This window comes from Bos grunniens, chromosome 23 (assembly GCF_055505025.1).
Source record: "Bos grunniens cultivar Pamir isolate PY7600 chromosome 23, Bosgru_T2T1.0, whole genome shotgun sequence".
Lineage (NCBI taxonomy): Eukaryota > Metazoa > Chordata > Mammalia > Artiodactyla > Bovidae > Bos > Bos grunniens.
This window is the reverse complement of record NC_141187.1, coordinates 49,945,374-49,955,504: the sequence shown is the minus strand read 5'-3', so window position 1 is coordinate 49,955,504 and position 10,131 is coordinate 49,945,374. Positions and strand designations below refer to the sequence as shown.

At 49.8% G+C, this 10,131-nt stretch overlaps 1 long non-coding RNA gene across 1 annotated transcript; it reads right to left on the bottom strand.

Annotated features, from left to right (window-relative positions):
• Positions 1–6,542: 6,542 nt before the first annotated feature.
• LOC147347806 (uncharacterized) lies at positions 6,543–10,131 on the bottom strand. The gene is made up of 3 exons (XR_015152807.1): positions 8,334–10,131; positions 8,081–8,171; positions 6,543–6,958 (listed from the first exon to the last, which is right to left on the bottom strand). It is a non-coding gene; the product is annotated as an uncharacterized LOC147347806 (long non-coding RNA).

Below are 10,131 nucleotides of genomic sequence, written 5' to 3'. Positions count from 1 at the left end.
ATTAGGGTAAGAAAGTGCTGCTCTCCCCGCCCAAGTTCCTTGGTCCAAGTTCTCTCCCCTGAGTTGGAACGAAGGTCCACTAACTGCTCAGCGGAGCGTTCACTCTGCGGGAACAGTGTGTCAAAGTTGGATGTTTTGAGACCGGTTATCTGGTTCTGGGGTTGACTTGGTAAGATGCACCCAGACAGCTCTGCTGCTAAGTCGCTTCAGTCGTGTCTGACTCCTAGCGACCCCATGGACTGCAGCCTGCCAGGCTCCTCTGTCCATGGGATTCTCCAGGCAAGAATACTGGAGTGGGTTGCCATTTCCTTCTCCAGGAGATCTTCCCAACCCAGGAATTGAACCTGTGTCTCTTGCGTCTCCTGCATTGGCAGGTGGATTCTTTACTACTGAGCCATCTGGAAAGGCCCCATAGGAAGGTGAAAGGAGAAAGAATTCTCTTCCCATTTCCCTATATTTCCCATACTTCGAAATATCACTAATTCTGCAGTAGCTTGAAAAACTGCAGGGGCAGAGCTGAAAAGTTATGCTTTCAAACTTTTTCATTAAAAAAAAAACAAAAAACAAAAAACACCTCTGTGGTGCCTAGAGTCTAGTTTATTTTGGGCTCATACACATGTGCCTTTGGGCGAGCCCCTGAAAGCGGCACCCAAGTCTCAGGATGTGGTTCTTCCTTTCTCCCAGAGGATGGTCCCATTTCTTTGAAGTTAATACATCCTGAAAAAGGAGAAAGGCTTCCTTCCCATTCTGCTTATGAACACAGGGGATGCTGGTAGGTTAGGGAATTATTTGAAAAGACGCCGCCACTGCCCTCCAAAATACGAGACCCAGAAACAAGTTTGGAAACTTCTAGAAGGGAAAAGTGGAAGAAGGTTTGAAGAATAAAGGTCACAAACAGGGCTGTCGATGTGATGTAGGAGAAAGCCTGACCCAGAAGTATGGGAACAGCCTATAACCTCCAATGTGACATTAGGCTGCAAGTAAAAATCTGAAAGCAGTAAGTTTCAAGCATTTGATGTGGGCTTCCTGGTGGCTCAGATGGTAAAGAATCCACCCCCAATGCAGGTGACCCAGGTTCGATCCCTGGGTCAGGAATATTTCTTCTTCTCCTGGAGAAGAGAAAGGCGACCCACTCCAATATTCTTGCTTGGGAAATCCCATGGGCAGAGCAGCCTGGTGGGCTACAATCCATGGGGTTGCAAAGAATCGGACACAACTCAAAGACTAACCCTTTTTTCTTTTAAGCACTTCATGGGCAGAAACATCTAGAAAGCAGTTTGTGTTCTCGCTGCCAAGTGCAAACATCCTGAGAGAAGCCCTGGGGGACACAGACGACCAGCCCTGGCATTCCTCATTGAACTCCACTTTACAGCAACAGAACGAGGGCGCAGACAGCGTTTGCAGGGTGAACACCCCGAGTCTACGACACAGTGTGGTCCAAACCTTGATGGTCTCCAGGTTTACTCTGCAAACCAGTCACCTGCGGGCCCAGCTGAAATGCTGGTTTCAGTGGCTTCGGGGTGGAGCCTGAGACCTACATTTCTGACGGGCTCCCAGGCCACACCAGGCCTGCTGCTCCTCAGACTTCACCTCCATCTTGCCTCCCACAGCGCCTTCTGCATACACTCAGTTCAATTCAGTTGCTCAATCGTGTCCAATTCTTTGCAACCCCATGGACTGCAGCACGTCAGGCCTCCCTGTCTATCACCAACTCCCGGAGTTTACTCAAACTCATGTCCATCGGGTCAGTGATGCCATCCAATCATCTCATCCTCTGTCGTCCCCTTCTCCTCCTCTCACCTTCAATCTTTCCCAGCATTAGGGTCCTTTCCAATAAGTCATTTCTTCACATCAGGTAGCTAAAGGATTGGAGTTTCAGCTTCAGCATCAGTCCTTCCAATGAACATTAAGGACTGATTTCCTTTAGGATGGACTGATTGGATCTCCTTGCAGTCCAAGTGACTGTCAGGAGTCTTTTCTAACACCACAGTTCAACTGCATCAGTTCTTCAGTGCTCAGCTTTCTTTATAGTCCACCTCTCACCTCTGTACATGACTACTGGAAAAACCATAGCTTTGACTAGATGGACCTTTGTTGGCAAAGTAATGTCTCTGCTTTTTAACATGATGTCTAGGTTGGTCATAGCTTTTCTCCCAAGGAGCAAGCGTCTTTTAATGTCACGGCTGCAGTCACCATCTGCAGTGATTTCGGATCCCAAAAAAGTAAAGTTTCTCACTGTTTCTGCATACACTACTATAACATTAATTATATGCTTCTGGTCTCACGGAGCTGTGAGACACCTGAGAGTGGATTCCATTTCGTGTGCATCTTTCTAGCTCTAGCTCTTGGGACACAGTTGGAGCGCAGTGTTTATTCAATTACATTTGAATTTGTGATGCTAGATGGACTTCCTTATGTGAATGGCTGGTTCACTCAGAGCACTCCTGACCCCCACTCCCATGACAAGGGGGCCACAACAGCACAGGTCAGTGTGACCACACACGGACGGCCAGCTCAGCCTCAAGAGACAGCTCGAGTCTGCTGTCTCTCAGCATGCACACACGAGGCACACGAGGTTGTACCCACACCCCGAGACCAAGCTCGAGTCAGGAACCAGAGACTCGGCTCTGTGTGCCGATGACTCGACTCTTCCTCGCCCACTCCTGATGGTGACCGAGGGCCATCCTCTCTCCTCTGCCTTATGTCACTTCTTCCTTTTCCACATCACGGCGTGGCTGTGGCCTACTCCCACACCTGCATCTTCCTCTGTGACTTTGTGGAGGGAGCGCTGGCTGGACCACAGAGAATGTCCGTGTTTCCTGGTTCCTGAGCAAATACCATCACAAGCTCCCCAAGTTCGTGACCACCCCTGTCATGTGGAAACAAGGTCAGAAGGCCTCAGGACAGACTTGGGAACCCTAGGGGAGATGACCTCAAAAGGCAGGAGTTGCTTCTGGAATGTGGGTATAGCGGTGGGGGAGGGGAGTAGGGGAGGGGGGAGGGCAGGGAAAGGCTGAAAGAGACTTACAGTAACTGGCTTGTTCCCTGAAAAGGAGATTTAGAGGATGTTTATAGTTAAATGTATCCATTTGAAGATTCATGAGGTACATACCCGCAACCAGGGTGGTGGTGACTTATTCAACAAGTCCTTCCTAGGTGCCCCACGCTTACTAATACAAGGGCCTGACGATCTCAAGCAGTCTTCTAGGGAACAAGCCACAAGCTGGTGGCCCCATCTTGGTCCAGTTAAACACTAGCTCAATGTCCAAAAATATAGAGTTCTTTACTGCTGATTCTCATACGAACACCAAAGAGGGAGGGTCCATTCACCACACATGAAACAATCAAGTCCCCCTTCCCAGTGTCCCTATTCCACACCCTCACACGGGACAACCACCCCGAAGCCCTATCTTCCCCACTCCAAGTTCCCAAGTCCCTCACACCCAGCTCACCCCTCCTTCAGTGCCGAAGCAAGAGGCTGAGGGGACGGTTCAAGAAAAAATATTAAACTGTTACCCAAACTTGTGCTCCAAACCGGAAAGTGGACCCTCAGACTCCAGCCAGGTCTGAAGACAGGGAGCCCCTTCAGTTACCTTTAAAAAAAGTTTTAAGAGGGCAAAGATAAATCTTCAGGAGGCCATGACATTACCCTGCATCACGGCCGTGATCTGCCTCCCAGGCGAGAGCCAGGTCCAGATGGTGCTTATCAAGGAAGCCGGTGAGAAGCAGCGGCCGTGTTTATTGTGAGAATATACAAGATCCTTTGTCATTGTTTATTGACCACTCCTGACACATCAAATGACCAATGTGTACTTCATCATCTTCTTGGATGGATATTAGTGTAAAAACTCACTCATCAAGTCCTACAGAACTGCCTCTGCCTGAGACATTCTGCAAAGACTTAAAGTTGATCATAAATTCAAGCTGACATTTTCATCCCTTCCAGCCCCATGAGCTGGACGCTCTACATTTGCCAACTGACCCAAGTCTTGCAGAAAGTGGAAAGGCCCTTGTTCGAATCCCCACCACCAACAAATGGCTGCTTTTCCTCACTTGGAGCCACCTCACCACCCAGGATACTAAGAATGGCTAACGTCTATTGAAAGAGGGCTGCACGCCGGGCACCCTTTGTTAGCTCTTTTCCGTGGATTTTTCCACTCAGTATTTGCAGATGCGTGAAGTAAGGTCGACAGTCATCCCCCTTTGGACACGAGGAAGTTGAGAGGCAGCAGGATTAAGGGGCTGCCCAAGGTCCCACTGTTAATACCCAGAGGAGCCAGGCCACCAGCCCTGGAACTGGTACCCTCGCCCCCTGGGAGCTCATGGCCCAGGTCACTCAGGAAAGAGGTGGGGAGGCCCGCTTCCTGTGTGAAGCTGGTTCACGGCTCTGAGTAAGCATACATGCACGTAGCAAACGCCACCAGTTCAGGCAAACAGCTGGTCACCTTCTCAGGGAAAGAACATCCCTAGGAACATACCAAATACACAGACACTGTGTGGACCTGGAAGCTTCCTGGAGAGTGACTATTAGAAAATAGGAAAACCCAAGACCTGTCGTTTCTAAGTTACCCTGCCCTCGGAATTCTGCACGCTGCCCTCGGAACCTCTCATGAGAAACTTCAACTCTTAAAGTTGAAAAACTTCAACCAGATCTGAAGTTGATTCAGCCCCATTTCAAATGTTCATTTTTCTCCCCAACTTTTTGAATGAGTCAAAGTTTAAACAAGTAGAGTAACTTGTACTCTAGTAAATGAGTAGAGCTTCGCTTTCTTGTTGAACACTGAAGTAAAAGACGAAGTACCTCATGGGTGAGAGGTTATCCTAATATTATTGTGACAAAGCCCATAGATCATGGCTATTTTAATTTTTCTAAAATTATATTTTGTTCCTAATATGTAACTCTTCCTTTTCGTTATTTGGGACAGCTTTGCCTGAGACAACTTCGTATATTCAGACAACTAGGTCTCATCCATGAGAGGTCAACATTCACTTTGGAAAAAAAAACTTCTGAAACACTGAAATAAGGACTTCCCTGGTGGTCCAGTGGTAAGGAATCTGTCTTCCAACGCGGGGAACACCACTTCCATCCCTGGTCGGGGAACTAAGACCCCACACGCCACGGGGCAATCAAGCCTGCTCACCGCAACTGGAGAAGCCTACATGACAGAGTGAAGAAGCAGCCCAGCCAAATAAATAAACAAAATAATTTAAAACACTGAAATGAAGTTGGGTGGGTACTTACCCTCTTATTTATTTTAAAACAGAATTATAATGGGGTGGGAGGTGGGAGGGAGGTTCGAGAAGAAGGGGATATACGTATACCTCCGGCTGATTCATGTTGATGTATGGCGGAAACCAACACAATATCATAAAGCAATTATCTTTCAATCCCAAATAAATTGACTTTAAAAAACAGAATTGCAACAGTAGCTTAAATAATTGAGGCATAAGAGCTCACCTAGAATTACACCAGCCTATCGATCGAGTTCTTATTTTCCCTACCAGATTCACACGTAACCTTATACATCTACAAACCTGTTCAAACCTCGTTCAGCCATGCTGATTGGAACTAGAATTGTCTTTGTACAAACTGTCAATCAGGGTCTGTCCCTTTTCCATCCAGCCACCCTCTGAGCTGGGTTTTTATGCACTTGATGTCCTTTATCAGCATTGCTGTGTGCACAGCCATTCAGTCATGTCTGACTCTTTGTGACCCCCTGGACTGTAGCCCACCAGGCTCCTCTGTCCAGGGGATTTCCCAGGCAGGAATACTGGAGTGGGTTGCCATTTCCTTCTCCAGGGAATCTTCCCAACCCAGGGATCAAACCCACATCCCCTATACCGGCAGGTGGATTCTTTACCACTGAGCCATCAGGGAAGTCCTCTTTATCAATACTAATGGAATCGTGAATATTTGCGTATGTTTTTGACTTCCTCAAAATGCCTTTTCACCCATCATCTCTTTTAATCCTTATAGCTCCATTTTTTTTTTTTTTTTTTTTGGACAGTTGCTGTACAGCATGTGGGATCTTAGTTCCCCAACCAGGGATCGAATTCATGCTTCCTTCAGTGAAATCGCCGAGTCTTAACCACTGGACCACCAGGGAGTCCTTGCAGTAACTCGCGAGACAGCATCGCTTTCCTAAACGCAAGAAGCAGATTACATGTTGTGCTGTGGCAAACAGGTGGGGCCACAGCAAACCATCTGCAGAGGGCCAGGTAGCAGGCGTGTCGGGTTTTGTGGGCACATGGTCTGTCTCAGCTGCAGCCCCTCAGCTCTGCCCCCGCCGTGCCAAGGCGGCGGCTGCGGGCACCATGCACGTGAATGGGTGTGTGCATGTTCCCATGAGACTTTACTGATGGACGCTGGAAGGCCCGTCACTGTCGCAGGTCACAAAACAGGCTTCTTCTTTTGACTCCAGCATTAAAAACGTAAAAGCCGCTCTCGGCTCGTAGACACCCAGGTGTGGGCCAAAGTGACGCGCCTGTGGGCCGCGGTTTGCCAACCTGGGTCTAGCACAGAGGCTCTCGGAATCAGGAAGGACCTTGAGAGAGCTCTGAGATGTTTAATTGCTTCTCCTCTCGAGAGAGTAAAGAATCAAATCCCTCCCGAAGGCGACAGTCCACCGTGCCCTGCTAAGATGAGACCCCAGATACTCTGACTCCTAGTGCAGTGCACTTCCTACCAGAAGCCACTGCTTAAAATAAAGACAAATAGGAGACCAATTAAAGAGATAACTGTAACAACTGCTCAGCACAGCGCCCGGAGACGAGAACGCCCAGTGCCGGCCTTGCGGCCGCCGCGGCCCCTGCAGACAGCGCCTGGCACGCGTTCAGAGAGCTTGAGAAACATAACTGGTTGAGCAGAAATCGTTCCAAGAAATAGCACCGTGACTTTTGCTCCGCTGCTGCCTCACTCTGCTGCAAGTTAACTCCTCGTCTGCCTGAGCTGTGAAACCTGTAAAATAAAGCAAATCGACAGTTGCCATTTTAACTTTTATGATAGTTTCACTTTTTATACCTGCTTCAGCAGTCCCCAGACAGAATGCCACCACCAGTCAAGGTGGACGGTTCTGCAGGTGATCACTGACAGAGCGCCCGGGTGTGTAGCTGCCAGGACAAAGCAGTTTAGCTCTCTCCCTTCTGTTGCTTGAAATCCATGTTGTGTCGCCTCCGTTCATTAATTTTCTGCTGCTCCAATAAGAACATACCCTCTCTCGCTGGGGTGCAGGGCGGCTGCCCCAGAAGCAGCGGCTGAGACAGAATCAGCCATTCTGAGAGCTGGAGCAGAGACCACCGTGGGAGTTGCGTGTGTGTGTGTGTGTGTGTGTGTTGGGGAGGTCTGTGCATGTGAGTGTGTGTGTGTGTGTGTGTGTGTGTGTGTTGGGGAGGTCTGTGCATGTGAGTGTGTGTGTGCGTGTGTGTGTGTGTTGGGGAGGTCTGTGCATGTGAGTGTGTGTGTGTGTGTGTGTGTGTGTGTGTTGGGGAGGTCTGTGCTTGTGAGTGTGTGTGGGTGGGTCTCCGTTTGTGTGTATTCTGTTTGTGTCTGTGTCTGAGGGTCTGTGTGTGTGTTTCTCTTTCTGTGTGTCTGTGGGTGGGGGTCTGTGTATGTGTGGCTGTGTTTGTGTTTGTATGTGGGGGGGTCTGTGTGTGTCTGGTGTGTGTCAGTGTGTATGTGCGTCTGTGTGTGTGTGTGCATGCACAGAAACTGGAGACAGGGTTAAACTCTTCGGGGAAGGGGAGCAGAATGACCCGAGAACAATGGAACAGAAAGCTACCTGAGCGCACGTGGGCAGAGGAGAGGACATTGTGCTTATTTCCTCTTCTCTGAAGCGTTTCCTCCCCCCGCTCCTCCTGGCTTCCTCCTGTCTCTGGGGCCTGGAGGCTCTGAGTCATCCCGTCTGGACAAAGGGCCCTGGTGGCCAAGCCCCTCCAGCCCAGCCCCCGCCCCCACGCTGGGGCCCTGAGCACTTTGCACCCCTCCACTGTGTGCAATCCTCGTGTGCGGTGGTCAAGTGTGGGGTCTGCCAGCCCCGCCACTGGCCTGGGAGCCCCCGAGACAGGGCTCGGTTCACCTTACCCGTCACTGGATGCCAGTGCCTCGCAGAACGTCTGACACACAGGGGCAGAAAGTCTGTTCAGTGTCACTGAGTGAGTGAACGACCCTGATTCTAAACGTGAAAAAGAAAAAAAAAATCCACAGAAATATGATGCTTTTAAATGAAGCTTCAACGCTGGTCACGTAAAAACCTATTGCTTGATGGGAAAGCTGGACTGAACCCGGAGCCCACTTTGATTTCCAGAGGAGCTGTGGATCCCAGAGAGCCACTGACCTTCTAGGGGGAGGGGCTGCGAGAGGTGCTGGGGGTTCTTTACACAGCGATGTGCTCAGCTGGCGAGAGTCCTTCGCTATTCCAGGTCCTAAGACTTCTGGAAGAAGGGTCAGCAGGGAATGCTGTGATGTGAACCCAGTTCTTCGGCATCACTTCAGCTGGGACTTCCAGAAGTGTCCAAAGAAGCAAAGCAGTAATAAACATCAAAGAGCTGTGCCCGCGCTTCCCTGGTGGCTCAGTGGTAAAGAGTCTGCCTGCTAATGCAGGAGACACAGCTTCGATCCCTGGTCCGGGAAAACCCCACATGCCGTGGAGCAACTAAGCCCATGTGCCCCGACTACTGAGTCCACACTCAGACGACAAAGAGAAGCCACTGCAATTAGAAGCCCAGACTCCACACTAAGAGCAGCTCCCGGTCTCTGCAACTAGAGAAAAGCCCACACAGCAATAAGACCCAGCACAACCATAAATACACGTATTAAATAAAATAAAAAGAGCTGTCCTCACAATATACCCTCTGTGTTCTACAGCTCCTTCATCCCAAAAATGGGCAGCGTTAACCGTATTTCTCCCACCTTACTCCTAACCTGAAATATTACCAAGCAATTTGCATTTTGATTTATTCAGCCTTCTTTTTAATACATGTTACACTTTCAACATCTACTTAGCATCTACTATGTGACAGGCGCTGAGCTGAGTTCCGTGGGGAAACAGAAGAACAGAATGGTGCTTCTGAGAAGTTCATGGTCAACTGGAGGAAATAGGGAAGTTGAGCTATCCATTTATATTCAACAGACTTTTATTTAAGCATCTATCAAATGCCAGGTGTTAAAAAGTAGGTTAAATGAATTAATTAGACCAATAAGTCAATGGAAAAGGCCAGCAAAGACATCAATCACTGTCATACACGGTAAGTGGTATGGCAGGTTGGAATACACCGCATTAAGCACAAAAACCTGGCTTTGTGAGGTGGTCAGAGATGCTGCCACAGTCTAGGTTTTTAACTGGACCTCAAAGAATGAATAGAAATCCACAGAAGCAGTGCAAAGAGGAGGGGCAGGCGAAGGAGGAAACTTAGGGACCAAGCGTAGAGGTTAGGTGCGGAGCAGGCCCCAAGCATCATGATCTAGAGAACAGCAAGTATGCAGGCAGTTGGAGGGAAGCCAGCTGGAAAGGGAAGGGGGTACCATGCTAAAAATAAAATGGGTGATATGCCCCTTGGAGCAATGGTGAGCCATGGAAGCCAAGGAGCCGAGGAAGGGAACCCACGCTCGGATTTAAGAAAAGCTACAGGTGACTGAAAGAAGCGGGAAAGGAAACACCCGAGCCGGCAGCTGCAGGCGGGTGTTTTGACTCCCGTGCAAGTTCACGTCTGTCCACATGTCCAGCAGGACCATGCCCCCGAGGGGGCCACTGCGGGTGGCGGGATCTGCTGGGCACGGAGAAGCCAGTTTTCGTGATGTAGGAACAGCAGACGCAGGACCCAGCAGACGGTAACTGACACGGGTCCCAGACGGAGTCGTCCCACTGAGGGGAACGTGGCTCACTGACCCACGTGTCGCCAGGGTCTCGCAGAGGAGGGAGGCGGGCTCGTGGGGAGGCTCACACTGCAGCTTTCAGAAGGCGAGCCAGCAGGGGCTGAGAAGGAGCACGTGCCGTGGCCATGAGTGCAGGGTCAGCCTCAGCTCGGGTCCTCTCCGCAGGGTGGCCGAGATCTCCCCCACATAGCAACCCTTTGCAACTTTCAAAGCACCGTCCCCCTTCCTCGAACACACAGCTGGCTTCTGGAGTAGATACT